A 19,160-nucleotide genomic window follows, 5' to 3' on the forward strand; every position below is an offset into this window, starting at 1 on the left:
GCTGATCTCAATAGATAACAGACAACCTTAAAATTCTAATTTTAAACGCACCACTCCTGTTTAAGAAAATGTGTTAAAAGTCAACTTGATCTTCTGGGGGCTGCTGAGGAAAAGAAATGAGCATTCCCTGCCAGTCTGAACATATTCCTGAAACCAAGCTTACTCACACCCACCAAACCGCTGTTGAATAGAGTCAATTTTGTCACTGCTGACACCCAGGCCATAACACACACCGGAGGACAAGTGGGAAAAGCAGAACACGGAAAACTCAGTGATTCACGGGTCTTGCTTAGTACTGTGAAAGCACCATCAGCAAAGCTGAGTTGACCAATTTCAACTCTTTCTCAATCCGTAAACTATGAACTGATGGAATTTAGATTTGTTTTTCTCCTCCTGCCACGCCTCTGATACTACGCATCTTCGCCCTTCCCCTCCACCCCACAGCCCACCATCCCTGAAATAAGGACAATGGTTGGAGAGCCTCTTCTCTAAGTAGCACGTACTCCACGCCCACACGCTAGAGCCCGGCAGCATGACACTGACAGTTTTCAGTCCCTTCTGGTCTTTCCAACTCTTGGAGCCTCCGCACAACTCAGAAAGAGAGTCGGAAAAAACGCTCAAAGAGGACAGCTGAGCGTAGGAAATGCTAGTTTGGGACCTTCTGACCTCTTTGCCCTACCTGTGTCGAGGTAAGCTCGACACAGGTGGGCCAAAAAGCTGGGACTCAAGCCAGTCACCACCCGGAATCTCCTAGAACCGAGCTGGAGAAACTACCAGCCCTAGAGGGGAGAAAAGGGTTTCGAGACTCCAGCACCACCACTGCCAGTGTGCTGGGAAATCCAGGGAACAAGGCAGCGAGCCTGGGTCTGCGCGCACTACCGCGCAGCCTGACTAGCAGCCGCCGCAGAGCTCTAGGCCACTTGGCAGGAGGCGGGGGCACTAAGGAGAGGCAAGCGGGGAACCCGCGGCTTATTTCCCAGGGGCACAGCTCAGCATGCCTCCCCGCTGCAGAGCCCTCCCAACTGCCCTCGCCTTGAGCGTTCTACCTGCAAGAAGCGGGCGCAGCCCGGCCCGGGCGTCCACCCCCGCCAGTCTCGGCCGCCACCGCCCAGCCTGCCTCCAGAGCAGGCACCAGCGGCCACTGACAGAAACAGGCCGGGCCAACTCCTTCCCATGAAACCCCGCGCTCCAGCCGCTCGCCAATTGGCGCCGCGGCCGGCGCGCGCCGCTCCCCCGTCACGTGACCGTACCCGGGGCGGGTAGTTGTTGGGGCGGGTCGGCCGGGAGGTTGGGAGCCTGGGTTTGTGGCCTCCGCAGCTAGCTTAGGCTGCTGGGTGTCGTGTCGCAGTTATGTACTGCCATTTATTATGACTCTTAGAATATAGTTATTTCTTAGTCTTCCGCTGCCTCCTTTGCTTTTAAAGCCTGTTCTGCCAAGTCTCGCTGGAGAAGGAAACCCCTGAAACTGGTCCTGGTGGTCTGAGACCGCCGCGCGAGCGAAGAGTGGGGAGGACAAAGGTTGGGGAGTTGAGGAGGATGGAGATGGGTGAGTCTGGAAAGGAGTCCGTCCTGAGGAGTCCCCCATCAGCTGTCAGCCAGCCAGCAGCAGAGCAAGTTAAGACTACACAGCTCCGAAGAAGCCAGTTCCCAACCAAGCCAGTGGAGAAAAGTCAGCCTGGTCCCCAGGAGTGCTTGAGGCTCTGTCACTCATGGACGTCAAAAAGGGTCATTTGATGACTGGACGCTTACCTCACCGGTGTGAGGTAAGCTTCAAACGCCATATCATGTTGCTTTAAAACCTAAGGGTAACAGCATAAGCTGAGTTTTCTGTCTTAGAACTCTTAAGCCCAAGAACACTCTTCACAGGCCCTGATAGGTGGACCCACAAAAAACCACTCAGGCTATATTTGACTCGGATTTGAAACGCTGCCTAAACGGTATTAAGTGTCCTCCTCAACTGGAAAAGACAAATAACAAATGATGCCTGAATGAGAAAAAGACTAGACTTGCACACAGTAATGTGTGAGCAGGGAAACTTCAGCGAAGGTTTTTATCATGCTTTACCCCATGTGCAAACATTTTTCATGGGTTTTTTTTTCTATTTTTTATTTATTTATTTATTTATTTTTATTCTTTTTTTTTATTTTTTATACACAAAAAAGTTTCGATGATTTTTAAACAGTGTAATAGTTTTAATATGTTACATTTAAACTTTGACGATGCAAACAGGTTGTCAAGAGAAGCAACTGAGCATTGTTTGGTTGGTAAGAAAATTTATTATACTAGAAGCTATCACGTAATTCACTGTGCAATTTGCTTGCCCTAATTGCCTAAATATTTAGTTACAGTTCTGTACACTTGCAAGGATGAGGGGAAGGGAACTAAAGTTTAGTGTGTCACTGTGGATCAGGCACTTTCCAAATGTAGAAGAAAATGAACAGAAACATTTCACCTGTTTTGATATGGAAATTTAGCCGTTTTGTTTTTCAACCTTTGCTGTTGCAAAGTATTAAAGTCCTGTGCAGTTTTGCAAAGGTATCTCACCGCAGAAAGATCTCCTTTCCTAAGAAGACTGGGAAGAACGGCTTTCCACTTGCCAGTAATGTGTCCTCTGGTTTCAATTGAGCCATCAATGTCTGTACTCCAGCCTGGGCTACCAAGCGATACCCCACCTCTAAAAAAACGGTATCGAGGGGACAGAGAAGAGCTGCCTGGATGCACGAGATTCCAAAAACCTAATCCTGAGATAAAATTCCCTACGGAATTGCTCTACCAAGAGTAGAGATTTGCCTGGCAAGAGAAGGGAGAGAAGTATTTAATCATTAACTCTTTTAATCCTCCCAACAACCTTTTTAGTATCATTTTTCAAATGAGGAAACTGAAATGTAGAAAGATTATGTACACTGTTAAGGTAACACTAAACCACTGCCTCCTTTATATCAAGAATAGTTCATCAAGCAAATAAAGTGAGGGAAAGACATTACAAGCAGAGAAATCAACATACACACTATTGTGGCTGGGCTTCAGGCTACAGAGTGGTTCCAAATATTTATTGACAAGGCCGTGTGTTAAGGGCTGAGGATACAGAGATAAATAAACCAGCTGTCCTAAAGCAGCTGACACTAGTGAGAGAAATCTTAAAAGAAAATACAATGCAGACTAAATAAGTGCTGTGATAGAGGCTAATGTTCACAGTATTGGAAAATGATAAGAAAACAGCAGCCGGAGAGAATGTGAGAAAGCCAGTCAAGGTGCTGCTTTAGCAGAGTCCAAATGTCAAGAGTTATCCCCTACTAACCCTGAAATTGTTCTGGGATAGGGTCTAAAGAAGTGAAATCCAAAGAACAACAGAGAAGAACACCAGAGAATACTTGGAGAGAGGAAACAAATTGCTCTAACCAATGGAGTTTTAAATGGTCTAGTTTAACAAATAGGTTGAATTTATCTAGGTGTTATGAGAACTTACATAAGTGGCATTCATTGGTATGGTCAGAGAGGTTAGGTAAGGCTTCTTTGAGGAAGTCACACCAGAATGGAGATCCGAAAAATGAGAAACTGAAAAAGGGAGAGTGGGAAACAGAGGGAATATCATGTGTAAAGCCTTTTTGTCAGAAGGGAACACTGCAAGACTGAGGGACTGAAAGGAGGCTATTGTGGCTAGAGCCTAGGTTGCAGGGAGAAAGTGCACCAGTTTGAAGCTGGAGACCAGACTAAGCAGAGTCTTATTGGCCATATTAAGAACTGTAATCTTAAGAGAAAAGGGGAGGGGGAAGGCATTTGACATGATCGGATCTGTGTTTTGAAAAGCTCATTCCAGCTGCAGTGTGGGAACACAAGCAGAGCCAGCACTGGACAAATTAAATCTATGAGTGGTGTTAGTGTTGGTAGGCATGCAAGTGGATTGGGGTAGGAACAAGGAGATGGACAGAAGTGGGGGAAATGGAACAATAGGAAGTAAAGTGGAAGGTTTTGGTGATGGATTCAAATATCATGGGGTGGGATGGGGACTGAGGCTAGTCAGATAACTCAATTTCTAGCAGACCCAGTGGGTGGATAGCAATGCCATCATTGAGATATGGAGGACACTGGAAGAGAGCCAGGTTTGGGGGAAGAGGGTAATTTCAATTTGAACACGTTAAGTTTAAGATATTTTTGTGACTTCAAGGGAAGATGTAAACATTGGATCTTTAGGTCTGCAGCACTGGGCTGGAGAAAAAAATATATATTACCATTTGCAATTTTTTGTTTTCTGCAGGGTACTTATTTTTTCAAAATACAGATATCTTTATTGTAAATAAGATGTTTTGTTTTTAAACATATTTAGAAGCACTTGAACCCGGGAGCCAGAGGGTCGCAGTGAGCCGAGATGTCACCATTGCACTCCAGCCTGGGCAACAAGAGCAAAACTCAGTCTCAAAAAATAAATAAATAAATAAATAAAAATATATTGAGAACAGAATTTTAAACTAGAGCAGTTTCCCAGACTTCTCTGAGAGTCACCAGTGTCCCTTATCAGAAACTCAAATTCTCAGGCCCATCCCCTAGAGATTCTGATTTCACTTGTCTGGTATAGGGGGCCTGGAAATGTGGATTTTTTGACAAATGCCACTGGAGATTCTTCTTATTGCTGAGTTTCTCTGGGAAGTGGTATGCCAGTGCCAGAGGCTACCTGCATAAGAGTCACCACAGTGCTTATTGAAATATAGAGTCTCAGGCCCTGCCGACTAAATCTATAGGGATAGAAGGGTTGTGAGGAATGGAAAAAGGAACATGGTACCATGTCAGGTGGTCCAAGACCTCACCCTTCATCTTTGACAGAGGTGTTCTGCGCTTCCCACTGGGCAGCCCAGAGGAAAGTGGATGTCCCTTGCTGGGTGATGCATATTTAGGCAGCCGGCAGCCCTCACAGTGTGCAATGATAACAGCTCTTAACCTAGGCCTTCTGCCCTGTCCACTGAAATGGCACTCAGCCCACTTAGATAGTCTCTTTTTCCACCATTCTTATCAAGGCCCGTTGTTCCCTCCTGGCCCCCAAATCTTTTTCAATGTTGCTTCCAGCACGCTGTCTTTCTACTCCTGGTTCAGGTGTTTTTCAGCCAATCTCTGTGGCCAGAGCTGGGAGAGAAATTGGGTCAAATGCTATGTTTCAGTCTTGACAAGGCTTTTTTGTTCTTGAGAACCGACTTTGGAAGTGTTTTTAAAGACTGAGCTGTGTCAGGGAGGAAAAACTTTCCTCTGCGCTCTCATGTTTCCTCTTTGGGGGACTGCAAATTAAAACAACAAAGATAGCAAGAGAAAAAAGACATTTAATTACATATGTACACACACACAGAGAGAGGGAGAAAGAAAGAGAGAGAAATTCACAAATAACTGACCCTAGGTGGTTAGAATTTGGAGCTTATATACCATCTTAATAGGGGACAAAGAAGGGCAGAGAGGCCCTTCTAGGAGAGTAAATGACTTCTTCAAAGGAAGTGAGGGAGAGACAAAGCATTTAGAGAAAACAAAACACTTTTTGGAAAGATAAATGGACTTTTAGGAGAATAGATGGACGATATGATAGTTTTGTAGCAATGTCTGGGTGTGGTGCAGATGTCTCCTCAGAGAAGAAAATATTAGAGTTGCTCCCCAGGAGGGAATTTATTACAATTGAGTTCTTTTGGGAGGCTTTACTTTTAGGCACATAAGGGATTTCAGGAACTCAAGTCCTTCAGCTCAAAATAACTTTTATGCCATGGTAGCTTATTCTGAACCCCTTCAATTATTTGTTCTCCTTGTAGTCTTGCTGTAGCAATCCCAAGTCTCTTTGAGACACTGTAGATGCTTTTCAATAGAGGAAGAATCAGAACGTATGAAGAAAAAAAAATGATTAGAATGATTTGTTGGTGATGGCAAGCATACAGAAAAGTTTCTAAAACTAAAGTATACTATTTAGCACGATAACACACTCATGTAACCCCACATGGGCCAAAGTAGAACATTCAACACTCCAAAAGGCCCCAATGTGCTCCTTCCCTTATAACCTTCAAGTGCCTAGAGATGGCCACATCGTGATTATTACCATATTTACTTTCTTGTTTTTCTTTCTAGTTTTACTGCCTAATTACTCATCCTTAAACAATATTATTTTTGAGCTCTATGTAAATGGAGTCACAGAGTAAGTTTTTCATCTACATGTCTTGAACTTTTTTGATCAATCTGTCTTTAAGATTTACCTATGTTGATATGGCTGTAGTTTATTCATTTTCATTGCTGTAGGTTACTATATTACATTGGTGTATCATAATTTATTCTACTGCTGATGGACATATAGGCTATTTCTAGCTTTAGGCTATTATAAGCAATGCTGCTGTGAAAGTTTGTGTAAACACACACACATATATATGTTATCTTTAAGTACGTGTGTGTGTGTGTGAGTGTATATATATATATATATACATATATATATATTCTGGAGCATATAAACACAGATTTCTTTGGAGGCTTTACCTTGGTATGTAATTCCTGGTTTGTAGAGCATGTATATATTAATATATTCAGTTTTACAAGATCATGCCAAAATTTTCCAAAATGATTGTACCAATTTATATAACCAACAACAATATACAAAAGTTTCTGTTGCACTACATCCTCACCAACACTTGATATTGTCAGACATTTTAAGTTTTATTACTCTAATGAATGTGTAATGCTGTTTTATTGTGGCTCTATTTTGCATTTCCCTGATTTTTAATAAAGAATAGCCCCTTTTTATATGAGCATTGTCTAATTGTTTAGGTCTTTCCCCATTTTTCTGTTGAGTTGTTTGTATTTTTCTTATTTTTTGTATTAATCCATTATATAATGTTGAAACAAGTTTTATTGATTATATGTGCTACAAATGTTTTTCCCACTTTGTGGCTTGTACTTTCACTGTCTTAATGTCTTTTGATGAAACCAAGTTGTCAGTGGAGTAAAATTCATCACTCTTCCCTTATGAGTAATGATATCTGTATCCTATTTAAGAAATCTTTTCCAACCCTAAGATCATTAAGACTTTTATATTGTCTTCTAAAATTTTATTGCTTTGCTTTTTAAATTTTGGTCTAGGCAGACCTGCAATTAATGTTATTACATATGGTGAAAGGGAGGCATATATAGATCCCCAACCCCTTCCATGTGGAAAATTAGACTAGCACCATTTGTTGAAAGATGGTCCTCTCTGCCCTACCCTGCAGTGCCATCTTGATCATGAACCAAGTAGTCATATAAGTATGGAGTTGTTTCTGATCTTGGTATTCTTTCCATTGATCTATTATCTTTTTTTGTATGTTGCTGGATTCAATATACTCACATTTTGTTTAAGATTTCAGGGGATCTCACAAATAAGACTGACCTGTAATTTTTCTTTTGGTAATGTCTTTCTCTGAATTTGGTATCAAATTATGCTAGCTACCTTCATAAAATTAGTTGGGGAATACACTTTCTTTTTCCTATTCAGTTGTCTTTTTTACCCATTTATTCTTCTTGTTTTTGGAATCAAGTTGTCAAGAACCCCCAAAACTCTATGTGGATTTTTATTAAAATTTATGTTTGTATATTAATTTCAGGGAAAACAATATTCTTCTATATGAGACTTTCTTTTCAGTAGTCTGCATTTGTTCAAGTGTCCTCATATATGTTTTCCAAAAATTTTATCATTTTCATTATATAGGTCATGTATCTCATAGGAGGCAGAATTCTAAAGTCCCTCTAAGTTTTCCACCCCTAGTCAGTAAAACACTAATCTAGGCACTGCTAAGAATATACAGATGTAATTAAATTTATAGATCTTAAAGTAGGGAAATTATTGTAGATATCTGGTTGGCCCAATCTAACCACTTGAGCCCTCATAAAAAGAGAAATTTCTTCAGCTGGAATCAGTCAGATGTGGCAAAAAAGAAAAGCTGAGAAAAGAGTCAGAAAGATCAGAGACATTCAAATCATGAAAAAGGCTTGATGCCACTATGTGGTGGCTCACACCCGTAATCTCAGCACTTTGGGAGGCTGAGGCGGGCAGATGGCTTGAGCTCAGGAGTTCGAGACCAGCAACGTGGTGAAACCTTGTCTCCACTGGGTAATACGGTGAAGCCCTGTCTCCACCAAAAATACAAAAATCAGCTGGGCATGGTGGCACATGCCTGTGGTCCCAGCTACTTTGGAGGCTGAGGCAGGAGGATCTCTTTAACCCAGGAGGCAGAGGTTGCAGTGAGCTGAGATCGCACCACTGCACTCCAGCCTGGGTGACACAGCGAGACTCCATCTCAAAAAAAAAAAAAAAAGAAAAAAAGAAAGGCTTAGTGCATCGTTGCTGACTTTGAAAAAAAAAATGGCCAAGGAATGCAGGTAGCTTCTAGAAGCTGAGAATGGCTCCTGGCTGACAGATAGCAAGCAGTGGAGAGCTCAGTCCTACAAGTGCATGGAACTAAATTCTGTCAACCACCTAATGAGCAGGAAACAGATTCTCCCTTAGAGCCTCCAGAAGGGAACACAGTAAGTAATACCTTGATTGCAGCCTTGCGAAACCTAGCACAGAGAGCTAGCTGAGTCACTCTGTGCCTGGATTTCTGACCTACGGAACTGTGAGATAATAAATGAGTGTGATTTTAAGCTGGTAAATTATGGTAATATGGGAGGAAAAGAAAACGAATACATATCTTATTAGGCAAAAATATTTTGGGTAGCTCATCAGGTAGGCCTTTAAGTAGAATGAGTCCATGAAGGTTACACTACTCAAATCCTGTGGCTGAGATTGTTTCACCTTTTAGAATTTTGACTAAAAATGCATATGCTGTATATATAAGGCAGATGGCACTTGGGGCTGCTATCAGCTACCTCCTGAAAGTGGGCTTGGTAGACAAGATAGATAGTACTTAGGAAAAGAAGGAAGTAAATAGAGGAAAAACACAGCACCAAAAGCCAAGAGCACGGGGTAAGAGCAGAATGAGCAGCATGGCTTCTCAGCCTCTGTTTGCTCACTTCTGATTTGGACTCATCCATCACACTCTCCTGAAATAAATGTGTGCTAAATGTGGTTCACATGTTCCACTTAAAAAGTGAGAAAATAAAGTCTAGATCTCTGTGAAGTAACTCTGCAAATATTGAATGTATTTCGATACTGACATTTTTCAAGTCTAACATTAAAGGTTTCTATTGTCATAAATAATGCATAATTCCACAGACCGTTTGTGTCTGAAAGGCATGATTTAAAATTAGAACACAAGGTGTCCTGGCATGTATACCTGTCTCAAAACTCCATGTGAGCTCAATCTACTTATCAAAAAAGAGAGGAACAATTCCTTCTTACAATTAAAAAAAAGTTCTCATTCTGGAAATATATATATATTAGCTAAGTAGGTTAAAAATATACATTCTTGGCTTTGTGCTCAGTAACTCCAAAAGGTGACATTCTAATGCTTCCTAAAAAATAAATGATACACATGACAAATCAGGTAGCTGGTGAAACTTGAGTCTTCCCTAGAATGCATGTAAAGCTTACACATAAAATAAGGAAGATGTAGCTTTAGCTAATTCAGACTGAGATTTATTGTTAATAGGAGTCATAAAGGTGCATGGTATTTCACAAAGCATAAAATATGGAAGACAGATTTCCTGCCCTGAGGAGCTTAGTGAAACATGTGCAGACAGTAGGTAACAGGAAAAATATTAAGTCATGGTGATTTACAAAGTGGTCACCAATGAAGACCGAGTACAAGAAGATGCCTTATAAAAATGTCTGGTTTTTGGAAAAAGATCTTGCAAAAGCTTGAAGAAAGAATGAAAAAGAGATGAGTGAAATGAGAGTTCTAAAAATGATGAAAGAGGAAAAACTGAAGGGAGAGGTGGAGAAAAAGGCTCAGGCTGCTGTGAGACATGAACCAATATATGAATTATAGAATATAGGACTGATTTGACAAACCTCTGAAAATAGGCAACCAGAAATTCTAACTATACATCTCATTTCTTATAAAACTTAAGAGATAGTTTTCTCAAATAATAGACACTAGACCAAACTTCTTGTTCAAGCCATATTATATGTCTATAAGATATGTATATATAAATAAAATTCCGTGTAGATCTGAATTGGAATTCCATGTACTGCTGAATTGTGAATAATTTCAAAAGTTTGATTTTTTTGAGTTATAGTGTGAAAGTAACTTCCCCTTAGAAGATATATTCAAAAGCACTAGTTTTCCTTATACATACATATGTTACAGAAAATGCCCAATGCTATAGCTATACTGAAATCAGAACCAATATTTCCCTACAAGATAAAGACCAAATTCCTGTACAGTATATTCAAGGCCTGTATCATCTCCAGACTCCACCTTTGTGGACCAGACTTCTCTTTATTCCTCCTGTAGGCTGTATTCATAAAATTGTCTGTCCCAGTAATTTGCCTATTTTTAATTGGATCATTTGGCTAGGTGCAGTGGTGCATGCTTGTACTCCCAACATTTTGGGAGGCCGAGGTGGGAGGACTGCTTGAGCCCAAGAGGCTGAGGCTGCAGTGAGCCATGATCACTACTGTAGTCTAGCCTGGGCAACAGAACAAGATACTGTCTCTAAAAAACGAAGTTAAAAAAAGAAAATTGGATCATTTGTCTTAACTAAAGGGTTTTGAACATTATATATTCTGAATACTAATTAATTTTTAGATATGTAATTTTCAAATATTTCTCCAGGTCTGTGGTTTGTCTATTTGTTCATTTAACATTGTCTTCAAACAGTAAAAATTTTTAATTTTCATGAAGGAAATTTATAATTTTGGTGTCATATCTAAGAAATATTTACCTAACCCAAGATCACAAATATTTTATCCTATGTTTTAATCTACAGGTTTTTACCTTAATATTTTGCTTTCAAGTCTTATGGTTATTTTGAGTTGGTTTTTTAAAGGTATGAGGTATGGGTTAACATTCATTTTCTTTGCATATGGATGTCAAACTGTTTCAGCACCATCTGTTGAAAAAACTATCCTTTTTCCATTGAATTGCCTTTGCATCTTTGTCAAAAATCAATTGGCTGGCCGGGCGCGGTGGCTCACGCCTGTAACCCCAGCACTTTGGGAGGCCGAGGTGGGCAGATCACGAGGTCAGGAGATTGAGATCATCTTGGCTAATGTGGTGAAACCCCGTCTCTACCAAAAATACAAAAAAAAAAAATTAGCCGGGCGTGGTGGCACGCACCTGTAATCCCAGCTACTAGGGAGGCTGAGGCAGGAGAATCACTTGAATCTGGGAAGTGGAGGTTGCAGTGAGCTGAGATCATCACCACTGCACTCCAGCCTGGGAGACAAAGCAAGACTCCATCTCAGGAAAAAAAAAAATCAATTGGCTGTATATTTGTGAGTCTAGAAATAGACTCACTCTTCATTGATCCATGTTCTCTATTTTTGCCTTTTGCTACACTATGTTGGCTACTATACCTTCACAGTAAGTCTTGAAATGAAGTAGTATGAGTCCTCCAACTTCGTTCTTGTTAAAAATTGTTTTGGCTAACCTAGTTCTATATGAACTTTTAAATAAACCTCAATTTCTAGAAAAATATCTTGCTGGGATTTTTATTGGGGTTGCATTGATTTATATATCACTTCGAGAAAAATTGGCTTATTAGCAATATTGAGTTGTCCTATCCATAGATACAGTATTTCTATCCATTTATTTAGATCTTTGATTTCCTTTATCATTATTTTGTAGTTTCCAGCATATAAATCCTGCATATTTTTGCATTTTAAATTTATAGCTAATTATTTCATTTTTGGTACTATTATAAATTATACTGTGTTTTAAATTTTGATTCCCAAATATTTACTGGCAATATTTAGAAATAAAAATTATGTTTATCTTTGTACCTTTTATTTATAATGTTACTTTTCTAAAATGATTAATTCATACTAGGACTCTTTTTATAGATTCCTTGGGGTTTTTTATATAAAAATCACATAGTCTGAACAGAGAGTTTTATATTTTCCTTTCCAAGCTGTATTTTTTTTAAAATCTTGTTTCTTGCCTTGCTGCACTATCTAGTACCTCCAGGATAATGTTGAAAAGGAGTGATGAAAGCAGACATCCTTGCCTTAAACTCAGTCTTAGGGAGAAAACATTGAATCTTTCACTTGTAATACATTAGATGTAGATCTTTTTATCAGGATAAAGAGGTTTTCTAGTTTGTGGAAAATACTTATCATAATGGATTTTGAATCTTGTCAAATGCTCTCTCTGCAACTACTGAGATGATCATGTGGTTTTTCTTATTTACTAAATTGCTGTAATTAATGACATTGACTTTCAAATCTTGAACAAGCCTTGTGTTCCTGGAATAAACTCTATGTGGTCATGACATACTCTTCTTTTTATATATTGTTAGATTCAATTTACTAGTATTTTGTTAAGGATTTCACATCCATGTTTATGGGAATATTGCTCTCTAGTTTCCTTTCTTATTATGGAATGTCTTTGTTTGGTAAATGAGTTGGGAAGTGTTCTCTCCTCCTATTTTCTGAGAGAAAGTGTGACGTATTGGTATTTGTGTTTGGTAGAACTAACCAGCAAAACCAGTTTCATTGTTGGGAAGTTTTTAACTGCAAACTCAAAATCTTCAATAAATGTAAAATAATTCAGATGATTTAGTTCTTGAGTGAGCATTAACAGTTTATATATTTCAAGAAATTGATCTCTTTCATCTAAGTTGTCAAATTTACTAGCATAAAGCTGTTCACAATATTCCTTTATTAGCTTTTTTTGTTTGTTTTGTTTTGTTTTTTATTTTGTTTGTTTGAGACAGGGTCTCACTCTGTTGCCCAGGCTGGAGTGCAGTGGTGCAATCTCAGCTCACTGCAACCTCTGCCTCCCGTGTTCAAGTGATCCTCCTGCCTCATCCTCCCGAGTAGTTGGGACTACAGGTGTGTGCCACCACACCCAGCTAATTTTTGTATTTTTAGTAGAGACGGGGTTTCACCATGTTGGCCAGGCTGGTCTTGAACTCCTTACCTCAGGTGATCTGCCCACCTCAGCCTCCCAAAGTGCTGGATTACAGGCATGAGCCACCGTGCCTGGCGACTTATTAGTTTTTTAATGTCTGTCATATCAGAAGGATCAGTGATGACGTCCCTACTTTCTTTTTTTTTTTCTTTTTTCTTTTTTCTTTGTTTGTTTTCTTTTTTTTTGAGAAAGAGTCTCCTTCTGTTGCCCAGGCTGGAGGGCAGTGGTGCGATCTCAGCTCACTGCAGCCTCCGCCTCCTGGGTTCAAACGATTCTCCTGCCTCAGCCTCCCGAGTAGCTGGGATTACAGGCACATGCCACCACACCCGGCTAATTTTTGTATTTTTAATAGAGTCGAGGTTTCACCATTTTGGCCAGGCTAGTCTCGAGCTCCTGACCTCAAGTGATCTGCCTGCCTCGGCCTCCCAAAGTGCTAGGATTACAGGCGTGAGCCACCGCTCCTTGCCCTGCTACTTTCATGTTTGATATTGGTGATTTATAGCTTCTCTCTCTCTTTTTCTCAGTCTGGCTAAAGGTTTATCTTTTTTAAAAAATAAGCTTTTTGTTTCATTGATTTTTCTCTATTATTTTTCTACTTGTAATTTCATTGACTTTTGCTTTTCATCATTTCCTTCTATCTGTTTGCTTTGGGTTGAACTTGCTCTTTCATTTCTTAAGTGGAAATTTTGATCACTGATGTAAGACATTCTTATTTTCTAATCTTAGCAATTAATGCTACAGGTTTCTTACTAATCACTGTTTTAGCTCCATCCCCATATTTTGATGTTATATTTTTATTTTCCTTCAATCAAAATGTTTTCTAATTTCCCTTGTGACTTTCTCTTTTACTCATGCTGTATTTAGAAATTGTGTTGTGTGTGTTATATCCAAATATATGGTGATTTTCCAAATATCTTTTTGTGATTTATTTCTAATTTAATTATTTTATGATCTGAGGTCACGGTTTGTATTATTTTATTTTTTAAAAATTTGTTGTGGCCGGGTGTGGTGGCTCACACCTGTAATCCCAGCACTTTGGGAAGCCAAGGCACAGATCATCTGAGGTCAGGAGTTCGAGACCAGTCTGGCCAACATGGCCAAACCCCATCTCTATTAAAAATACAAAAATTTGCCAGGTGTGGTGGCACACACCTGTAATCCCAGCTACTCAGGAGCTTGAGGCAGGAAAATCGCTTGAACCTGGGAGGCAGAGGTTGCAGTGAGCTGAGATCGCACCATTGCACTCCAGCCTGGATGACAGAGCGAGACTCCAACTCAGAAAAAAAAAGAAATTTGGGCCAAGCAGGGTGGCTTACACCTGTAAGCCCAGCACTTTGGGAGGCCGAGGCAGGTGGATTGATTGAATCAGGAGTTCGAGAACAGCCTGGCCAACATGGTGAAACCCTGTCTCTACTAAAATACAAAAATTAGCTGGGCATGGTGGTGGGCGCCTGTGATCCCAGCTACTAAGGAGGCTGAGTCAGGAGAATCAGTTCTACCCAGGAGGCAGAGGTTGCAGTGAGCCAAGATCGTGCCACTGCACTCCAGCCTGGGCAACAGGGTGAGGCTCCGTGTCAGAAAAAAAAAAAAAAAAAAAAAAACATTGTTATAGTTTGTTTTATTGGCCAGAATATTGTCTTTCTAGATAAATGTTCCATATACAACATTTGGAAAGAATGTGTATACTAATGTTGTTGGGTGGAGTGCTCTATAAATGTCAATTAAATATAGTTGGTTTCAAAAGTATTGTTCCAATCTTTCATATCCTTATAACATTCTGTCAACTTCTATCAATTACTAGGAGGCAGATGTTAAAGTCTTTATGTGTAATTGTGGATTTATTGCTACCATGTTTTGCTTTATGTATTTTGAAGCTCTGTTGTTAGGTATAAACACATTTAAGATTGTTATATCTTCTTGGTGAATTCACTATTTATCATCATGTGATGTTTCTTTATATTCCTGATAGTATTCTTTATTCTAAAGACTATTTTGCCTAACATTAATATAGCTACTCCAGCATTGTTTTGATTAGTGATTGTGTGGTATACCTTTATTCATACTTTTACTTTAAGCCTATCCTATATCTTTATACTTGAAGTGGGTTTCTTGTAAACAATATCTAGTCGGGCCTTTTTTATACAATCTTACAATATCTACTTTTTTACAGTTTTTTGTTTGTTTGTTTTTGTTTTTGTTTTTTGAGATGGAGTCTCACTGTGTCGCCCAGGCTGGAGTGCAGTGGCATGATCTTGGCTCACTGCAAGCTCCGCCTCCCAGGTTCACGCCATTCTCCTGCTTCAGCCTTCCGAGTAGCTGGGACTACAGGCGCCTGCCACCGTGCCCGGCTAATTTTTTGTATTTTTAGTAGAGATGGGGTTTCACTGTGTTAGCCAGGATGGTTTCGAACTCCTGACCTCATGATCCTCCCGCCTTGGCCTCCCAAAGTGCTGGGATTACAGGCGTGAGCCACCACGCCTGGCCCTTTTTTACAGTTTTATTGAGGTATAATTTATATATGCCTTTTGATATTGTCCACAGGTCCCTGAGGCTTTGCTTATTGATTTTTCAATCTATAATGTGTTTCTCAGATTAGATGCTATCTATTATCTATCTTCAAGTTCATCAACTCTTCCTCTGTCATCTGCAATTTGCTATTGAGCCCATCCAGTGAATTTTTGAGTATGCTATTTTTTAGGTCTAAAATTTTCAGTTAGGTTTTTTTAAAATAATTTCTAACTAGGTGGTGGCCACTGCACAAACTAGATTCTGCTCACGCTGGGCCTCACTCCACTTCCTCTGTGACAGATCATATGACACATGATATGTCAAGACATATCATGTCTGACAAACCTGATATGGCTGAGATCAAGAAATTTGATGTCAAAAATAGAAGAAGACAGAATTGCAAGAGAAAAATCCACTGCCTTCCAAAGAAACAATAGAACAGGAGAAGCAGGCAGACAAATCTTATGGAGGCATGCGCCGCCAATAGGCACCGTACATTCAACGAGAATTGCCTTCTTATTTTACTTATTTTAGCTGTTTAATTTTGTAAGATGCCAAGAGGTTGGATCAACTTTTAAAGGACTTTGCTGCCCTTTTCACATCAAACAATAGAAAACTGCTGACGATGAAGGCCACACCTACCTCTCCCATCTGCTTGTCTGGCTGTCAAGGAAGGAAAATAACTTGCATGTTGGTGAAGGAAGAAGAAGAGTAAGAAGACAGGTAAATCTAGAGTAAAACCAAGCTGCCCCAAGGTGTCCTGCAGGTTCTCAAATGCAGTTTAAATGAAGTTTAATTAGAGTGCCATTTTTCTTGTTCAAATGATTTTAATTATTAGAATGCACAAATTTTATTTAAAAATAAACAGTTTTAGGCTGGACATGGTGGTTCATGCCTGTAATCCTAACACTTGGGGAGGCTGAAACGGATGGATCACTTGAGGTCAGGAGTTTGAGAAGAGCCTGGCCATCATGGTGAAACCCCACCTCCACTAAAAATACAAAAATTAGCTGGGCATGGTGGCTCGCACCTGTAATCCCAGCTACTCAGGAGGCTGAGGCAGGAGAATCACTTGAACCCGGGAGGCAGAGGTTGCAGTGAGCTGAGATGACACTACTGCACTCTATCCTGGGCAACAGAGTGAGACTCCATCTCAATAAAAACAAACAAAAAAATAAAAAATAAGAAAACAGTTTTAAACCCTTTAAACATTTTTGTATTTTTCTGCTGAGAACTTTTCATTCACTTCAAAGTTGTTTACCTTTATTTCATGGAGCACAGTTATACTAGCTGCTTTAAAGTTGTTGATAATTCCGTCATCTGGGGCACCTCAAGGTTAGCACCTGTTGATTATCTTTTCCCTTGAAAAATGGTCACATTTTTCTAATTCATTGTCAATTTTAGATTTATCCTGGGCATGTTGACTTTATTTTTAATTTTTAGTTTTATTATTTTTTATTTTTTTGAGACAGGGTCTTACTCTGTCACCCAGGCTGGAGTGCAGTGGCGCAATCTTGGCTCACTGCAACCTCCACCTCCCAGGTTCAAGTGATTCTCCTGCTTCAGCCTCCCAAGTAGCTGGGATTACAGGTGCCTGCCACCACACCCTGCTAATTTTTGTATTTTTAGTACAGACGGGGTTTGGCCATGTTGGTCAGGCTGGTCTCGAACTCCTGAGCTCAAGTGACCTGCCCACCTCAGCCTCCCAAAGTGCTGGGATTACAGGCATGAGCCACCGCGTCCAGCCCAAAATAATACTTTTTAAAGTACTTTTTTCTCTTCTATCCTTCTAGGTGACAGAGTACAGGGTTTCTGGCTTCAGGGACCTCATACTTTAAAAGTGAAGGAGAAAAGAATGATAACTTAAAATATTTCTATAGGGCAATATTTTAATGTTTTGAAGTATGTTTTCATATTTTAAATAATTATAACCCACAATAAACTCACATGGAAAGTGTGAACGGAGTCTAAAATTTCAGAATTGTCTTAATTCTATACTTTGAAATTGAAGATAATTTTATATTAAATGTAAATAATCCTCAAAGAAGAGTAAATTAGTTGTTAGTCAATTCACTATATTTTTCTTCTTTAATTATTTGGCTTTTTTCTGAATGGGTAATATATGCATGACACAAAATTCAAAAGTTGCAAAAGGGTACAGAGTGAAAATTAAGTTTTTATCCCACCTCATCTTCAAGACTCATGGCTCCCTTCCCTGGAGGCAACCAGTATTACCAGTTCTTGAGTAGCCTTTCAGATATATATTTTGCATACATGTACATATTTCTCTGTTTGTTAATACAGAGAGTAGCTCATTCTATACACTGGTCTTCATATATCTTAATAATTATTTTCATTCACTTTGATGGCTACATTATATTCAATTGAAAGGATGTAGCATTCTTTAACTGTTCTTCTGTTGATGGACATTTAGGTTGTTTCTGGTCTTTTACTATTACAAACAATGCAGCACTATATAACCTGTGCACATGCCATTTCTTTGCGTGACAGTACATCTGTAGCAAAGAATTTCTAGAAGGAAGATTTCTGGGTTAAAGGATATGTGCAATTAAAATTTCAGTAGATCTCACCAAATTGCCCTCTATAGATGTTGTACTAAATTACATTCCCACCAGGAATGTACCTCTTTTCCTATGGTGGACAACACAGTATATGATTAAATTTTTTATTTTTAACAATTGATAGATTTAAAAAATAGTGTCTCATTATAGTTTTAACTTGTACTTTGCCAATTATGAATGAGGCTGATCATCACTTTATATGTATTAGAGCAATATTTACCATCAAGCTTCAATTACTTAAAGAGTAGTCAATGATTTCCTTCTAAGTCTGACTATTCTCCCTCAGTGAAAAAGAAAACATCCTACTGAGTTGTAATTTTTAGCATCTACCATTAATAAATAGATAAACAAGACACTGCACCATCTTAGAATATAAAAGCAGAGTTTTTTCACCTTTTCTGGAAGAACTCAAAAATTTATCTTTGGTCTGGTAATAAACACGTAAAGCTTCACTAAAGTTATTTATTAATAAAGTTGACAAAGCAAGCAGATCATTTGAGGTCAAGAGGTTGAGACCAGCCTGGCCAGCATGGCAAAACCCCGTCTGTACTAAAAATGTATAAAAATTAGCCGAGCGTAGTGGCACATGCCTATAATCCCAGCTACTTGGGAGGCTGGGGCAGGAGAATCGCTTGAACCCAGGCGGCAGAGGTTCAGTGAGCCGAGATTGTGCCACTGCACTCCAGCCTGAGTGACAAAGCAAGACTCTGTCTCAAAAAAAAAAATAAATAAATAATAAAATAAAATGAAGTTGGAAGTCCCCACAATATATAAATCCGTAATTGTTTTTCACAATAACATGTCAAAATGCAATATATATATATATTTATATACCAATCAAAAAATGTTGACCTTTAAAACAATAGCTATGATAGTATTTAGTAATAAAAAAATAAACTTCTAAGACTTAGGAAATCATTCATCTAATAAAAGATTGTCTTTAGGGATATTTGGACATTATTTTTGAGTAATATAGTAATAGTATAAATTTTAATACAGTATTCATAAATAGCATTATTACATTGCTACTAGTATTGCAACACCAGTGTAAGTAAATACTATAAATAAA

The 19,160-nt window shown here is 39.2% G+C and overlaps 1 protein-coding gene, 1 long non-coding RNA gene and 1 pseudogene across 2 annotated transcripts in view; 2 read left to right on the forward strand and 1 right to left on the reverse strand.

Annotated features, from left to right (window-relative positions):
* LNPK (lunapark, ER junction formation factor) overlaps positions 1-1,119 on the reverse strand; it is an 80,599-nt gene extending 79,480 nt beyond the window's left edge. Inside the window, 1 exon segment of the mRNA NM_001132700.1 lies at positions 1,047-1,119. The gene's annotated coding sequence lies outside the window, so the exon portion shown is untranslated.
* On the forward strand, positions 503-18,886 carry LOC129058042 (uncharacterized). The gene is made up of 3 exons (XR_008522864.2): positions 503-1,763; positions 16,122-16,232; positions 17,303-18,886. It is a non-coding gene; the product is annotated as an uncharacterized LOC129058042 (long non-coding RNA).
* Positions 15,399-16,135, forward strand: LOC129058041 (thymosin beta-4-like; annotated as a pseudogene).
* Positions 18,887-19,160: the final 274 nt, after the last annotated feature.

The sequence above is a fragment of the Pongo abelii genome, chromosome 11 (genome assembly GCF_028885655.2).
Source record: "Pongo abelii isolate AG06213 chromosome 11, NHGRI_mPonAbe1-v2.0_pri, whole genome shotgun sequence".
In the NCBI taxonomy this organism is placed as follows: Eukaryota; Metazoa; Chordata; class Mammalia; order Primates; family Hominidae; genus Pongo; species Pongo abelii.